Source organism: Falco rusticolus, chromosome Z, assembly GCF_015220075.1.
Source record: "Falco rusticolus isolate bFalRus1 chromosome Z, bFalRus1.pri, whole genome shotgun sequence".
Classification (NCBI taxonomy): Eukaryota; Metazoa; Chordata; class Aves; order Falconiformes; family Falconidae; genus Falco; species Falco rusticolus.
In genome coordinates, this window is record NC_051210.1 from 39223253 (window position 1) to 39241785 (window position 18533).

Here is an 18533-nt window from a genome sequence, read left to right on the forward strand (position 1 = left end):
ATTTTTCCATCACTTCCCACATGTCAGCCCCATGTTCTTGAGCTCTCAACAAACTCCAGAAAAATGCTCCAGAGGATTTAGCAACAGCACAGGAAAAATGCTTAAATTTGTAGTAAATAATAAAGACTAAGATAAAGGGTTCAATTTCCCTTTTGTTCTGCTGCTCTGAACTCAGTGAGCTATAACTTCGATTTTAAAAGGGTGGGCAAATTGCAAATGATAACAGCACTATTCATAACATGAAACAATTTGATTTTGCGTAATATTTTCTGACAGGGGTACCGAATCTGACAGCATAAGCCATCAAAACCAAAACGAAGAAAAAGTAGACATGATGTGCATGAGCCCCAAGTAAGGACTGTAACTTACTTTTAATGTGCACTCCTGAAAGCTAACAAAAAGCACTGCATCCAAAAATCATCATCCAGAGACAGAATATTTAGCATTTTTGTCCTGGTTTCAGCTAGGATAGAGTTAATTTTCTTCTCAGTAGCTGGTGCAGTGCTGTGTTTTGGATTTGGTGTGAGAGCAATGCTGATGGCATCTGGATGGTTTTGGTTATTGCTGGGTAATGTTCACTTTAAGTCAGGGACTTTCCAGTTTCTCAGGCCTTGCCAGCGAGAGGACTGGAGGGGCACGGGAGGTTGGGAGGGGACACAGCCAGGACAGCTGACCTGAACTAGCCAAAGGGGTACTCCCTACCATGGGACGACATGCTGAGTATATAAACGTGGAGGTTGGCCCATGCTGCTGATCATTGCTCAGGGACCAGCTGGGCATTCGTCAGTGGGTGTGCAATTGTATTGTGCATCACTTGTTTTCTTTTCCCTTCTCTTTGGATTTAGTTCCTCTTAACCCTCCCTTTTTTTCATTATAACTGTAATTTTTTAATTGTTTTTGCTCTTTCATTTTAATTTTATTTCAATTATTAAACTGTTCTTTTCTCAACCCTTGAGTTTTACATTCCTTTCTGATTCTCCTCCCCATCCCTCTGGGTGAGGGGGGAGGGAGTGAGTGGCTGCGTGGTACTTAATTACTGGTTGGAGTTAAACCATGACAACTGTCTACAGCAAAGCCATCAGAAGGGAATCAGAAGAGGATTATAAATAAGCTTTACCCCTAATATTTTTTTTTTAATATGCTGTTGTTTTATTTGATGCATACCAGCAGTGAGACCTTGCCTACTAAGGTCAGAACACCAGATCAAAAGATAATATGCAGGTTTGATTTTAATGCTCAGAAAGTTGTACAGATTTTATGTTGTGTCATAAAAGCATCTGTGTCATGTAGAATCTTAGCAGAACTATTTTTTTAACATACAAACAGATTTTTTTGCATGATTTATTGTGTAAGACCCTTTAATAAATGTAGTCCATACAGCACATAAGCTTAGTCCAGCAGCTATCAATTAGGTGTAAAAATTAGCAAATGGAGTTCAGACTACAAAAGAATTGAGGCCAACTTCATTATGAGATGAAACGTCTGATTTTTTCATTCTCTTTATCCTCCTAAACCAGAAGTTAAATGCCTTGAAAAAAAAAAAAAAAATCCCAAGTTTCACATTAGCATTCATTAACAGACAGGAATTTGTCTGACATACTTTACAACTATTTTCCTGTTTCTATCATTTATCAGTCCTTCCAGCAGAAATGTGCATATGACACATTCAAAACTGTGAAATTAAAATAACGATGTCTTAAAAAAACCATGTCCTCTCACTGTGCTTTACCTTCTTATTAGGATTTTCTTTGTAATTGATATGCTGATCAAAACCAACAGTCTCAAAACTTGTCTGATCCTATAAATATACTCATGACAAAGAAAATGTTGAAGTGAATTTGTGTTTGGGGAATGGAGGTAATTTTAATAAGAAAAAATAAACATGATTTCAGGAAGGGAGGATTTTTTACCTTTTAAAATATGCAGCGTTGTTTCCTCCTGAAACACAGGCCACAATTTTTCTTAGCTAAAACCATATGAAAAGTTAGTGAATTATCATCTGGCTGATAAATGCTTTATAAAGGAGAGGATGATCCTTCAAAATATGCATCAATAATATTTTTACATGAATCAAAGAGCAACATATGAAAAGCACAAAATATATTCAATATTTTTGTACCATTCATTATGCTGAGAAAAAATTCCATTGCCTTCTTCATCTTACCTCATGGGAGTGTGTTTCTCTACAGCCCATTGAAAGCACTCCTGTTTTACACTGTCATGCTAACTCATTCACCAGATTTACACAGAAAAGCTCAGAAGTTTTCAAAACAAGGATATTTTGACAATTTAAGCAACTGCTACTTTTAAGACCATTGGTAAAAATACAAAAATCCCCACTTTTTTCTATTTTAATTTGACTCCTCAATGTTATGGGTTTCTTTTAATCTTTTTCCTTTCCTTACCTTTCAGTTCTCAGTAAAAGAATTTCATACAAATAACATTCTTAGTATTACATGGGAAATTCTGCAGAATCCACTATCTGTGGACATACAAATTACTAGTTTGGGTAGAAAACAAGTGGAACAATTTACCTTGGCCTCTTTAAAACAGGTAGGTAAGGAAGGCACTACATTAAATATGCAGAGGCAAAAAAGCAGAATCTTGTCCTGCCTTTGTGCAAGAAATCACCTTTTGCCGAAGTCGTACTTTTGGGTTTTAGTTTAGATTCTTGCTTTTCTCTGGATAACCAAAATTTTTGCATCCTTCAAGAAACCCCCATGAAAAAAGTAATTTGAAAAATTGTACGGTTTTGATTGGTTGAAATAATTTACTTATTTCTGTTGGTTATCTTACAGTTTTATACTAGCTCTGTGAACTTAAAGGTGGTTCATGAAACTAGCAGCAAAGGTGACTGTCAATGTTTCCTGCTTCTTGTAGAAACAAAAATTTACTAAACACAGCTACACAATTCTTCCTCTACTTTCATTCCGCTCACCACCATCCCCCATTTAGGATGGTTTTTCAAGAGATACTCTTACTGTGGTAATTTTTTAAAGTACCAAATTGGAAGGGGGGCTCAGCGATATGTGTGAAATATGTCAGCACTTGGTTGAAGCAAACATATTGGGTACTCAAGACAAAGGCAACTGAAGTCAATGGAATATTTTCTAAACAGTTCAGTGAACATATACCAAACCTAGGATCTACATTCCAGTTAGTTCAAGGGAAGGCTATTCCCAGCTCATGTTTTAAAAACCATTTACTAGTAGAATTCTGTCATCCAGAATGAAAAGTAAAGTCATATCAAAGTTATGTTATTGATTCACAGCCAGTTGCCTGCAGCTGGGGAAATCCTAAATTCCTGCACATTCATCCTACTGCTTAGGAATCTGGAATTTCAGATTGTACAAGTATGACACAAAGAAAAGAAAAATCAATACTTTGACTAATGTGTTTGTCATTCATGAACAGAGATGGTCGGCACTATCAGCATAAATTATTTAATCTTTAATTAGTATGAATCTAAGGAACAAGCATTATTTTCTAAGTTAGTCAAACAAATATGCAAGTTTTCAATGAAATTACAGTGAGAAAGGTCACTGTTGACTGAGACATAGCTGCAGATCAGAAACAAGTTGATTAGTCCCAGATATTACTGTAACATTAAAAGTTAATTAGTGAGGAAGCATAGGATGATGAAAAACCCTTATCTATAACAGACATTGCAATTGAATTACCTCAATGGAGAATACTGTAGGCTTGACTGATGCATACTAGTAGTAAATGACTAAAACTTTTTCTGCGCTTTGAGAATATACGGTTGTGTTTCTGAAAGCTTCTTCTTAAAACATGCTCTGTTTTTTAATTTGATGGGGACTTTTCTAAATAGCAAAATGGTGATAAGGGGGTTTGCTATATGAAAGGGGTTTCCCCACATATACAACCTGAAATTGAGTATTAAACTTTTCACACTTTTGTAATACTTTTCAGATCACAGCTCATAAAAAAACCACCACATTATTTAAAAATAAACTCTTTTCCCTTGAGGCCAACTGAAGACACTCTATCCTGGGACTTCTAGAGTATCTGTCAAGATGAAAGCAAATGATACTTTTCACCACATGCCAAACATTTTTTGTTCAGATTCTCTTGATATTAGGTTAATCATTTTAACATAAAGCAAGAGATACGGAATATTTTGGAAGCAACATATAAATTTTCATGGAAACAACCCCAAAAGAATGGCATAATCAGACCTAAGAACAAAGCTAAGAACAAATCTCATATAAAAACAAAGAAAATGCATGCAGAGAGCTGGACAACATCACCTAAAGCCTCTCCAGTATGATCCTCCGTTATTGCATTTTTCCCTAAAACAAAAGAAATAAAAATAATAAAGGAAGAACAAAATATTTTTTTAAAAAAAAAAAAACATAATAAAAAGAAGAAAAAGGGAAAATATCAAATAGTATATTCTAAGAAAAAAAAACTAAAGATTTTTCTAAATCTCCTTGTGGTCTTGTATGAGGAAGCTGTAAACCTTTAGCACTTGCTAGGAATCCAAGTCGCAGATGAAGAATCAATTTTACTGCATGCTGTGTAAACACAAAATAAAAAAGTAGAAAATGTATATGGATTATGCTGCAGTTTGCAGTTGCAATATACAGAATTGGCACTTGCTGATCTTCAACCCACAAAAGAGGGATCTTCTAAGAGGCCTGGCAAGGTAGACAGCTCTTTAATCTTCTCTGTATCCATGATGGATACACCAAAAACCCATCACTACCCTTTCGGGTCCCTGAAGTACTCTCACCTAAGGTAGTCTATGTCAAGAATACATGGTGCCTCCAAGTTGGTCACAATAGCGTGCTTTTGCCACTTGTCCTGTTAGGCTTACCTCAGTCTCCAGTGCAGACAACTGTTGGTATCCTCCATCACTCCAGAAATCTAGTTGAGTTCCTCTCCATTGTATTGTGATGGTGCTAGTGTACACTGTGCACCAGTGTCCACCAAAGTCTTACATCTCTGAGGACCTGATATGTCTGGCCATCAGATAGATCCACACAGTCCAGTAAACTCAGTTATCCCTTTCCTTCTCCTGGCATAAGGCAGAGAACCTCTATTCCTGGTCACAGTATTCACTGCTGACCATTGCAGTGCCAGACTAGAAATCATTTCACCGCAATTAAGAGAGAAACTTTTAGTCCTTCTTCTACGGGGAATCACAAGAATTTACCCTCTTGAATGGCCCTTCTTAGCAGCTGTCTTTTCCCCCGTTTGTGTGTGTTAGCTTCAAGGCAGGTTCACCATCCCACTTCCCCATGTCGTCCCTCTGGTCACACAGGAAAAAACTGAGTGCCACATGGTGTGGTTGGGATGGAGCTAACTTTCCTCATACCAGCCAGACCCAGTACAATTCTGCATTTCTGTGGTTTCCACCACCTTGACTGCAAGGTCACATTACTAAAGTTGTTACAACATCTGCAATTTTTTTACTCATAACAGCTTTAAATATAAATATATTCACATAATTTCCATCCAAGAAGGTAAAGCAATACACTTAACTATATGTTCACATAATAAATGCAAGGTGCATCACTAGCTGTCATTTCATATCCAACTTGATGAACTAAATTATAGTTTCAGAAGAATTCTATGTATGCTTAAATCCATTTCTTTTCTATTCCTTCCGCATATGTCATTGGGAAAACAGTAACAAACAAACTACTTTGATTACCCTATGAGAAAATACAGTGTCAAACGTTGACTATGTGAAGAATCCATACCGTACTACTACAATGTCTAAAAATAACTTTCACTGTGGACAATGCTATTACCTTTACTTAGACAATAAATTAAAAAAAAAAAAAAAAAAAGAAAAAAATGTCCAAGAATGAAAAGTGATGCAATTTACTGCACCGTTAAACTTCAAAGTATTTAACTGCCTATTGAAATCCACAATCATGATCACTGAGATGGTAATGAATCTTGCAGACATATCTACACTATACAATCAAGATCTTAGGCTGTCCTAGAAGACTAGAGAACCTATATACTGAAGTTACACCATACTTGGACTTGGGATCTTAAACGTTATTTAACTTTTTCATCTGCACAAGGCAGGGATGATAATGAAACAGGAATCAAAATACAGCTTTCTTTAGTCAGTATTTTGCCTTTAGGATAGAGTAGTCTGGACTCAGTAAATACGTCACTGAATCTCACTAATGGCTTATTTGTTTTATTGGTTTATTCCTCTTTGCATGAGTTATATGTATGGATTTGTGGTGACAGAGTTCAGCAGTGAAAACATTTAGCTGGGAAAGTGAGTGCATAGCTTCACACTTCTGTTGCACATACTGAGAAATAAAATGGAATCCAGGTTTTCCTTCTTCTCAAAGAATGGCCCCAACTACAAAAGGAAATGCCAATATAGCCACAATAGGATGATTTCACTAGTACATGATTATGTCCTGTGTTGTATTTTGTATTATTTAAGAGAAAAATCTATTAAATGAAGTGATTGTTTGAAATATTGCATTTTGATAAATTAATGTATAAAATATTAAGCTACATAAAATAAATCATATTTTTTTAAAATACTGTATTAGGTAAGTGTAATATAAACATTTAAGTGTTTGTTTGCTTTAAAAGAAGGGTTCATATGTTCTTTGCGAAAGAATCCCTAAAGCCTGATCATACTCACATCTATAATGAAGGAAGTAAAGAAGAATTTACAAAGCATACACTTATATATAACAGGAAGGAAAGAAGAAAAGAATTTACAAAGCATACACTTTGGAAAAGTCAGATATGGCTACAATACAGGAAATAACTCTGCTACCACAAATGAGTAGTAACCATGTGGTCAAATGCACAGTAGCGCCTGTCAAGAGTCTAGAACCCAAGAGCAAGCTAGCAAGATACAAAATATATGAAGACATGGAAACTAAATCAAATGTGCAAGAGTCACACCACAGAGCACTGAACTGCACAGATGATCCTTTAACAGTGTCTGGAGAAGAGTTCAAAGCAAAAGGCTGCAAAAGGCATCTAGGGTTCATATACATGTGTGTATATATACACATAAGTAAACAAATAAAGTAGAAAGCAAATCTTGTTAGGTAATACACCCAATTATTAACATAGTAAAAAAAAAAAAAAGAAGCAGCTGAGCACAATCAGTATTTTCATCATTGGCACATACAACAATAAGATAAAACGATAACAGCTTTGTAAACCAAGTAAAGACACTGACAGTAAGGAAGATAGCTCAACACAGAGGGCCAATAAATAAAACCTTGCTTCCTCTAAAGTCTTCATGAAATATTTTTAGTATGTTTAATTCTCACTTCCCTTAATTTTTACTGTACATATGTGGAATCATACAATACTGTCTTCTATGTATGAGAGGCCTATATCTTGGTTTTGCTGGCAGCTATTTGTCAAGGGTGAAAAAATTGTTTAGGTTATTAATGCTATTAGGTAGCAGATAATTGGGTATATATGTGGGAAACTCAAAAATTGAACTCTCACGCAGAAGCCTGTCACTTGCTAGCTGTGACTGGTACAGTTTGGTTGTTAATTTTGACAACACCTGGGCTAAACAGAAGTGGCATGTCTTGAATTGTGAAAATAATAGACATGAGATAGAATCACCAACTCGGAAGTTGATCACATGTTGTGTTTCTATATGTTGACTGTTTATGCTGGGAAAACTGAGGGTTTGGAGGCTTCCAGAAAGGAGGCAGTGCCAAAACAAGTTTCCAACAGGAAAAAGTGGCTTTTGAAAGAAGAATGTGAAGTGCTTGGCTGCAGAAAATATCCTGGAAGTGAGAGACAGTGCTAAAAGTCCTATGCAGAGATGAATGTCAGGGGCCCAGGGATCTCAGTCCCAAATGCTTGAGACTGGGAGCAGTGACACAGCAGAAACCAACATAACTTTCTGCCCAGCCATCACAGGCCAGCAGTGACCTTCCTGCTGGACAGGGAAGTCAAGGCCTCATGGACATAGAGGTGGCTAGGGATGAGCAAACAAGTTAAGTAAGGTTAAAACTCTAATCTCATTGCTTAAATAAACCCCAGCATCCAAATTCCCTACTGCTGCGATGAAGAGACGAGAAGCAGCTTGATGCAAGCAAATGTCGATTTATTGTATAGAAACACGGGTATATATGCTTTCAGAAGTCATGCATTTTAAATAGGTTGGTTGTTTTGAGCTAAGCATTGCATACTAGGCAATCCCCGATTGGTGGTTAACTACCACCAATTAACAGCAAGGTGTTACCTTTCTTTGGCGCCATCCTTGGCGCCATCCGTCCCCCACTCCCCTATGCTCTCTCAGCATGACTCATCCTGTTAATTGTTGTGTCTATACAAGCTCCAGCACATTCCCCTCAGCTAACTGGTTGCCACGCATGGTCCTAGTTTCCAGCCCGCTCCTGCACCCTACAGGTTGTTTATCCTGTCTCACCCCTAACACTGTTCAATGTCTGACTCTGAAACACTTTGCAGGAAAAGCTTGAGAATATGTAAAAATGACAAAGTCATAAAGTTCCTTTTATTTGCTGGAACATGAAATAAGCTGCTGGATGAATAACCTTTGCTTTTGCTCCTTGAGTTTTGCAGTTGGATTCCTTTATTCATATATCTAGTCTTTTATTTAACAAACTTCTAAATGAAATAATAAACAAGCAGTTAGCTAGAGGCACAAGTGTCTCCTATCCACATGTTACAATTTAAAATAAATGCACAGAAGAGATGGATTCAGCTGAACTATAGCCAAAAAAGCCTGAATAGAATAGGAACCTGAGATCCTCAGCTTTCCAAGAAAATAGTGGTCATTCAACCTAAAGAAAATTCAGTGGAGTGATCCTTTGAGTATTCATAGCTCAGATCTCAGTCTGCACCACCCTACTTGACATGGCTATGATCTGGCTCCTCTTGAAACTACAGTGGTTTGACCTGAGCTGAAAGGAATTGTAAATCCTACTTATGGATAATGTAACCCTATTAAAATATGTAGATCTTCATTTTCATCTTTTGAGTGACCCACCACTTCTGTGCACAATAATCAGGACCTCCATACTTTTGTAGGTGTGGCATTTTAAAGAATCTTGTACTTGCATAGATAACAATAACTCCCATTCAAAATCCTGTGGCTTATATTCAACACTCTGTTTACCATCAGTGCACCATTCACACTGGAAGAAAGTCATAATTTAGATTATTTCAATGAAAGAAACTTACTGACTCATTTTTTATTTTATACAAACCACAACAATATGTACTGATCACTTGCTGGCGACTAGCTTTCTAAAGCTTGTTTTTCCTCTGGCTTCTGTTTTTTCTTTTATTTCAGTTTTGCTTCTGATTCCGTAAGTACTGCAGGTTCCACATGTACAGATACACTCATTTAAAATGACATTCAGAGGTCTAGGCAAAGATAAAAATACCATTTAGCCTCAAGTTATAACTTTTAGAAAGTCAAAAGTTGAGGGGGAAAATAAAAAGAGGGAAATGTTTTTAGAACACATCAATAAATTGTTCTAAAAATGCATTTTCATCTTTCACATCTTTTTTTTCAACAAAGAGAAAGGCACTCTTTACATTTAATTTTGTTTTTACTTCTTGCAATGAACAGAAAAAAAAGAAAAGGTGGGTTTTTTTGATAGCTGCAAAGAGAGGAACAACTTCCACTGACTAAATTGGTGGCTACAAACCTGATTATTATTTAGGATGGTAAATGTATAAAATAGAAACTCTCTGTTAACATTCTTGATTAATTTAGTAGTGATTCAACAGCCTGGGAGACCAGGCTTATCCATCAATAGAGCAGCTACTGCTTGGGGAAAAAGGTGTACAAATTTCTCCATACTGATGCACCTTCAGCAGTTACAGAGGTCAGCACTGAAGTCTACATTTGTCACTATGTTATGATATCCTAGATACTATAATTTTGTAGTCATTCTGAAACTTACAAGTAAATGCCAATTTTATAATGACAATCCCTGTGGGTTATTGAAGTGGAATATGAGTATACCTCAGCCTCTATTCAGATGTTGCTTTCTCTGCTATTACTTCCATACAGCGATTCTCCCATTAAAAAGCTATAAAAACTACACAGATTTCTCAGAAGTTTTTTCTGGTAACATTTTTATCAATATTTATCAAGATTTGTTTAAGGAGTTATAGATAGCAAAAATCACTGGTTTGGTTGTATACATCACATAAGTTGTGCCAACAATTTGTGAGAACAGCAGTATTTTAAAAAATAAACAATCTTACTCATCGCAAATGAGTTCAAATCACGTCTTGAATTTTTTAATTTTTTTAACCTGTTTTACAGTTCCAAGTATGTTTGTTTATTTCTATCTTGAATAATCCAGTCACTAATGGTTCTCTATTTTTATGACATCAGAGAAAAAGTCATTTCTGGCTATCAGTTCATCCTATGAGGTAAACTTTAAATGACAAACAGACTAAAACTATTTCCACCCAGTTCCAGGCAGAATGATGACACAACATATATTCACTTGGATATTATACTTTTCTTGAGAATTGCACAACACCCAAAGGCTTAGGTCTCATGAGCATCACTTGCTGGAACATCAAATTATCTACAAAATTTAAGTTACTTTAAAATTAAATTCATTTTGTCTTGCTGTGCACTTCACAGTTAAACAGAAGTGTAACTGCTTAGATGCTAATTTTAGATAATTGGAAAACAAAGTGCATATTGTTTAACTATGTAGGCCTATTTTTAAAAGAATGTTTCACTAACTCCACTATTGAGAAATTATGACGAACTGGTCAATAATGAGAACTAACAGTGGATATGTAATTACACATTATTTGGGATAGTTTATTACTATGTAAAATTATTTTTCCCCTTTCTTTCTTGATAGAAAGCCTTTCAGTTACATTGCAGTCCCTCAGCATCCCCTGGATATGTAAAAAAGCCTAAATCAGATCTACATCTTGCTATTTACAGAGAGCAGGACAGAAACTTGAGGTCTATTTGCCTGCTAGGGAACAACTGGGCCAGTTTCGTCTTAAACTGCTGAAGCTAAGACTGTATACTGGGTCTAGCTGGGATAGAGTTTGTTATGTTCATAGTACATGGTATGGTGCTGTGCTTTGGATTTGTGACTGAAACAGTGTTGATAACACAGGGATGTTTTCTTTATTTCTAAGCAGTGACTGCACAGCATCAAGACTTCTTCTGTTTCTCACAGTGCCCTGCCAGTAAGTAGGTTGGGGTGCACAGGAAGTTTGGAGGGGATGCGGCTAGGACAGCTGACCCCAGCAATCAAAAGGACATCCCATACTATATGATATTGTACTCAGCGACAAAAGCTGGGAGAAGAAGAAAGGAGGGTACATTGACAGTGATGGCATTTGTCTTCCTGAGAAATATCACACATGCTGGAGCTCTGCTTTCTGGCAGTGGCTGAACACTTGCCTGCCAATGAGAAGTAGTGAATTAATTCCTTCTTCTGCTTTGCTTGTATGCATGGCTTTAGTTTTACCTATTAAACTGCCTGTCTCAGCCCCTGAATTTTCTCACTTTTATCCTTCTGATTCTTTCCTCCATCTCAGTGTGGGGAGTGAGTGTGTGGCTGTGTGGAGCTTAGCTGCTTACTGGGGTTAAGCCAAGACAGTTCTTTCTGGAATGCAATGTGGGGCTCAAAGGGTTCAAGTTAATGACAGATTTTATAGGTTGAATTCATAGCTGTAACAGCTGGTTACCTATTAATTGGCAGGTTTCTGTGCTTGCCACAGGGCTTGCTTGCCTCACTGTATATTAGTCTAGCGCTCGTTAGTGGCTGCTTCTTGCTTTCGCTGCTTGCTGTGCTGCTGCACTGCTTATCACTCACTGTGCTGTGCCCAGGAACATTCTGGTAACAGCCATGGCGATGCGCCGGGGCTGGCAGGTGTCCAGGGCATGGCTGCTGTTTCTGTGCTGCTCTGCTGGACAGGCTGGAACTCCAGTGTGAGCTCGAGTCAAAGGGACTGTGACCTGTGGATGAGTCCACATGGGAGCAAGACACCCTGAAACTTCTGTGACTGTGGATAAGTCCATAACAAAGGAGGTACATGTTGAAGTATCTGTGGCTGTGGATATGTCTATGCTGCAGCAGGTGTACTTCTGAAGGGACTGTGGCCCAAGGATAAGCCCATGCTGCAGCAGGTGTACCTTGAGGCATCAGTGGCTGTGGATGAGGCCATACTGGAACATGTTGAAACATCTGTGACTGTGGATAAGTCCACGACACAGCAGGAACACCCCTGAAGGGACTGTGGCCGTGGGTAAGCCCATGTTGGAGCAGGTCCACTCCTGAAGGGATTGTGGCTGTGCGTAAGGCCACACTGGAGCAGGTACAGCCCTGAAGTGACTGTGGACTCATGGATAAGGTTGCACTGGAACAGGTGCACCTTGAAGCAGCTATGGCTGTGGATAATTCCATTCCACAGCAGATAAACCCCTGAAGAGAGTGTGGCTCACAGATATTGTTCCACTGGGAGCAGGTATACCCCTGAGGACTGTGGACCATGGATAACTCTTAGCTGCCTACCAGAGCAGAATCACAACACACTGCAATTCATTTAATTTCACAAAGCAATTGCCCACTCCAGGGTAGTACATTTAGGCTAAAAGAGAAACTGAGAACATGTTCTCTGGCTTATGTCTTTTGAGTTAAAAGAACACTGACTAGATAGCAAATTGGGGGAATGAGAAAGACAGACTGTATATGGAGACCATAAAAGGAAACTGCAAAATTGAATACTTGAAGGGGAAAGTAGGTACATAAGTAATGCTCAGCTTGTTTAAGGAGATAGAAACTCACAACTGTGAAACCAAATGGGATAATGAAAATGGAGGAAAAAAGAGAAAAATATATTTGCCTTTGAAAAACACCTCAAGAAAATACATATTCACTGCTTCTGAAAATCTTCTCTACCCAAATACAGGCCTTGCATTTCTGAATACTTACCTAGATACTTGACTTTAAGCACACCAATTAAAATTAAATAAATGGGGTGAATGTCCTCATTTCGGTAAATGGGACCACTCATGTGATTGAAGTTAAACTTGCATCATAATGAAAATAATTTTGAATATTAGCAGAGACATCCAGTAAAGCATTCATGGGACATTTTCTAGGTCATTATACCACTGGGTTATTTGTAAGCATTTTAGATCAGTCATTCAAAATCTGTAGAAATGTATTAGAAAATCTGATTCACCTAAGCCCTAGATAAGTGTGGGATTTATTTGAGGTTTTTTTGGGGGGGTGTTATTGGAGTATAATAGAATCATAGAACATCCCAGCTTGGAATGGACCTTGAAAGATCATCTGGTTCAGCATTTCATGGGAAAGAAAGCCTATGTAAGATTATCTAAAATGCTGTCCAATTGCACCCTAAGAACCTACAGTGACAGGAACTTCACCACACACCTGGGGAGGTTGTTCCAGTGATTGATGGCTCTCACTGTAAAAAAAAAAATATTTCTTACATCAAAATGAAACTTATCCTCTTGCAACTTCTACCCATTTCCCCTTGTCTTCTCCTTGTCTTCTTTTACACAGGTGTGCAGAATTATTGGGAATCAATTAGGCTTTATGGACAGATATCCCTGTATGCCAACTAATTTATTCAGTTTATTGCAGCTTAGTGAGAAACCATAGTGTGATCAATTTTTCAAAACAGCTTTTCAATAAATATATCTTGAACTAAGTCCTGTGCACCACTCAACTATGTCTAGAGCATCACCTTTTCTTGTGCAATCTGGAAGTATTTGTTGTAGAAAACAGTCAGTTACTGCCTCCAGAAACCTTCATCTCAACATCAGCAGTGCCTCACTAAAGACAGCATAGTCCCAGAGCACCCCAACAAGAATAGCAGAGAGTTTTCTGTGACCGTGACCAGACACAGCCCCTGGGTGGCCGATGGGGATAGGTACAGCCATAGGCCAAGGCCTGGCTGGAACATCAGTGTATGTGGGGAGGTCAGCATCAGGCCCAGCGAAGGGACCTAGGGTCAAATACACATGTGGGATGACTGGGCAAGCCACGGGGAAGGGCTGAGCAGCTCAGGTATGGCCCATGGACAAGGACAGAATTTACGTCGAGTCTTAGTTCAAAAAGCAGCTCCCAAGGATACAGAAAGGACACAGAAGAGAAGGTCCAGCTGAGGCTTCTTCCACCTTGTTGTTCACAGCTGACTGAACAAAGATTAAGCATCTTCACTGTATCAGGGAACTTGTCTTGAGTACAGACAGCTAAAGGTTTAGGAGAAAGGGGAATGTTCCTAACACCCTGAACATTTCCTCGTGTCTGTCACCATCCCAGTCAAACAGCTGGCAGTATCTCCCTAATATTGCATTTTTGCTTTTAGCCTTCAGATTTCCAACCAGAGACTCCATTACCATATATGGAGATATTTTTTTTCCTCAATTTCAATGTCGTCCTTTCACTGACATGTTCTGCTCCATAACCCCAACAAAGCTATCTGCTTGGCAACATTAGCCCACTTTTGATCCAGCAGGTTTGGGTCACCTCTTAAATAAAGGTTGAGATTTGACAGAGCACTTTAGTGCCAATTTAGGTTTTTAGTGTTGGTGAAGAAGTAATTCTGACACTTGCAATACTGAGCTACAAAGCAGAGGAAATCAAATAGCATTTCAGCAATCTAATATTCCTCTTCTATTATTAAAGAGTAAATTATTTATTTCCCTCCTAGCCAATTCAGTCAACATCTCCCTCTCAAAAACCAGTGTGGACCAGGTCTTTCTGTTTGTCAGCTTCACATGTACACGTGCAAAGCTTTTATTTATTTATTTATTTTCAGCGGCAGTAGCCTGTTTATTTTAAAGTGCAACAGCTCCTTCTGTACAACTTCTTATCCTAAGAAGTACCACAGCTGTCAACATGCCTAACATGTTTTTTTTCACACCACTGACTGATTCATAAATTGAGTCATGTCTGGAGGTCACCTTGTCCAACCCCTCCAGCTCAAGCTGGATCAAGCATAAATAGATATTAAGAGGCAGCAGATCTCTCAACAGGTGTTACAGACTGTCCACCAAGAATGGATCATCTTAAGTTTTAATTCTTTAGCTGTGGCTCATTTTAGTGATTCCAAGGGGAAGGAATTCAGATAGTGATGAAGCTGTATGCAAACACTATGCCTTACTTACCTCTCTTACTGTGCTATCGGAGACAAAATATGTGGTTAGGTGAATTGTGCTCTGAGGTAGGGCGGCATTGCTCATGTGGTCCGCTGCTTAAAATGAGCCATCATGTTAAAGCAATTTTGGTTTCTTTCCTCAGTTCACTATGAGAAGCAGGCATCCATCAGATGCTTTAGGTGCTGCTGTGGAGATGACACAATATGTCTCTTTTTAGAAAATCTGTGAAGGTTTCTGTAATCAGTCTGGTACTTCCTACAGTCCAGCCTCCAGTCCCATGAAAACAGTGTGGAATAGGATTTGCCAAGTGCCATGTTACCCAACTCCCCACATAAAGGTATCTTGAACACCATCAAAAGGAGGGACCATAGATAAACACCTTCCCATTTCAGGTGTCAGGACCCTCTCCATACTAAGCCTTTCTTGATTCCCAGAAACTTGAAGCCTTATGGACACACTTGAAGGAGGTAAACCAACGGCCTGTGTTTGAGACATAAGCTTCAGTTGTGTGTACAAACTTGCTGCACATTAATCTTTGTGGGAGGCAAGTATATCTTGTACCATTTATGTGCAAGTAACACTATACATCAAGACTGCAGACAAAGTCAGTGTTACACCCACATGGATTTAATCTTTCAGAACATCACTTAATGCATCAAAACCCAGTTTGTCTAAAAGCAATAGGAAAGCCATCATGAAAGGAAAATTGTATAAGTCAAAGCCGACACAAAACACCATTGACTTGACTGAGAATTTACAAATGAAGTCTTATGGTTTGCCTAATAAAGTGTTCAGAGTTTAAAACTAGGCAGCAATTTTATGGAGTACTCGCTGTTTATTTGTAATATGGGACTTTTCTTGGACTTTTTTAAATTTGCCTCATGTTGAATGCAAGATACCAAATCTTGCAACTGTCCCTTTATTTATAAAACAAATTTCTTCTACAGAGGACTGCAGTCTTTGAAAAATATGTAAATAACTATAAAAAAGGTTTATCATGAAGCGTAAATAGTTGAGTTACAGCCAATGAATATCAAAGAGTAAACATTGGATCATATTAATTTATTTAAACAGTTGTGAATTAGCAATACTTCACTAACTTGTATCATAGAATGCAAGGATACAAATAAGGCTAAATGTGCCTATTTGTAAATAAAGCATGTTCTTGTTCAATTCAAAATATGTAACATCCACTTCATTGCTCAGATAATGAGCAATGCTGCATATAAATCAGTCCAATTCCAGACTAATGAAAAGCACAGAGGAGAAAGTGACACAACTTAAGAATTAGGCAATGAATGAAGAAATACAAGTTGAATAATTCACTAGAAAAATATCACAATTCACTGAATAAATGATTTTGTGAATATTATTCAGCAGGCTTTAGGAGTGAGGCTAGTGCATCATAATCTGACACTGAAATTGACTGCTTCAATGAAACTGCATCTTTACCAAATGTCACCTCTGAAGAAATCTTTGCTTAGCATGCTGCAAATCAAGATGATCCATGTGCAAAATACCTTGATCATAGCAGTCTATTAGAGGTAAACTCTTTAACATTAATGAAATTGAAAATGTCAGAAAAAGAAAAGAGAGCTCAGGAAATAGTTACAATCATCCATTGACTGGTAACAGAAACATTCAGTAAACTAAGTTCTTAGAAGCCAGGAGTAAATGGAACCTATTAAGGCTCTGACATCATGGATTAGCGAGTCTCCCAGTGACGCTAGTCAGAGGCATATGGATGCAGTCTGAGTGTTGTGTGTGTATAACTAATGCAGATGTACCATGCATCACATTTTTGCAGATGTAGCATCCATTACATTCTTAAATTATTGTCTAGATAAAGGAAGTAAGAGAGTTTAAAGAATACTTACTTTATTTTGAGATAAAACTAAATAAACTATGACATGAAATTGCTTTCATGGTATATACAACTTGTTTAATGCTTTACCATCACAATCTTATGGGACTGCATGAACATCACTCTTATCTGGTGGTTCTTCGTTGTAACAAAAGACATTTGTTTAGGGACGGAGGGGTAGGGGTGGGGTGTGTCCTGGGTTTAGAATATTTTTTTTTTCTCTTTGCACCAATAACAATGCAAAAGCAGTGCTACTTCCAAACTCAGACTAGGTTTCCAAGTCCAAATGCATTTGATATTGTTTGGTCAATTACAGATGCAGTCCTGCTTTCAGGATGAAAAAGTAATCTGAGTGTCTTTGCATGCTAAGAATTTTGATTTTGCAGACTGCAGTAATCTAGACAGACTTCTTAAAAACAATATTATGACCCAAGTTTCTTACAGTCCTTGACAAACAGCCAAATAGTGCAAAATAGCATCCTCTGTGCATGTGAAAAAATGTATCTTTATACTGATGTGGGAGAGTACCAGGTGGCAGAAGATAAGTAGGCTGCCAGGCATTCTTAAGCAATAGCGGCTTGTGAGCAAATGTTCTCAGTAGCACAACAGCTTTGCATGCTCAGTTTTGGAAAAGAGATCGCACCTCAGAAAAACATAACTCTGAGATTCAGTGTCTTCAATGGGTGGTGGGAATAGACAGTAGAATAAACTTTACAAAGCTGGTGGATTGGGTTTTTTTGCTTTGTTCATGATCTCAAATCCATTATGAGGACATATTGAAGGGAAGAGAGGCAGACAGCTGTTTCAAATTTTTGTTAATGTCCGGAAAACTTTCAGATGGGTTTAGTTGGTGCCAATGTAGTCACATGGCAGACTGATCTTCAGAACTCAGATTTCTGTGCTACTAGGCAAAATAAGTGGATCCATTTGAAACTCATCTTTTGTGTCCTAGAACATAACTGTTATCAGAGAAGAGTGTCATAGGCATAGGCAAATATGTATTCCCCCTGCCATGTTTTCCATCTTCTTGCTCTTGAAGAAGATGTTTAATGGCAAAGATATTAAAATCACATTTCACATCTGATCATAAAGTACTATAACTGGAACAGCCAATTAACGCTGAAGGAGAGGAAACAAAATTAGTTTCACAATTATGGTGGCAACAACAACCTTTATTATGAAAGTCCTTCCAGGGTGAATGCTTGTGGATAACTGGCTAGCTGAAAAAAGGTCTCATAGACATAGTCCAGCTGGCTGGACAAAAATGCACATCGCTCTCAGCTTATCTGAAGTAAAGCAAAATACACTGTCTTTGGCTGTTTTTGTTACACAATAACAGGAAGATTTCGGTGGGAAAAGAATGTTGCAGGTGGGAACAGAAAACTATGGAAGAGAAACTAGGGGCGGGCTTGGTATTTAGGCAACTAACCAATAATGAGCTTAACTTTTGTAATATGTATGAGCTAATTATAACAAGGCATAAAAGGTGACTGTAAGGGACAATAAAGGAAGTCTGCTGATCACTCATAT

General features: G+C 37.9%; 1 long non-coding RNA gene across 1 annotated transcript in view; it reads left to right on the forward strand.

Annotated features, from left to right (window-relative positions):
• Nucleotides 1-275: 275 nt before the first annotated feature.
• Nucleotides 276-18533, forward strand: part of LOC119141507 — a 95819-nt gene continuing 77561 nt past the window's right edge. The window contains exon 1 of the long non-coding RNA XR_005101942.1: nucleotides 276-351. This is a non-coding gene — a long non-coding RNA (uncharacterized LOC119141507). The remainder of the gene's footprint in view (nucleotides 352-18533) is intronic.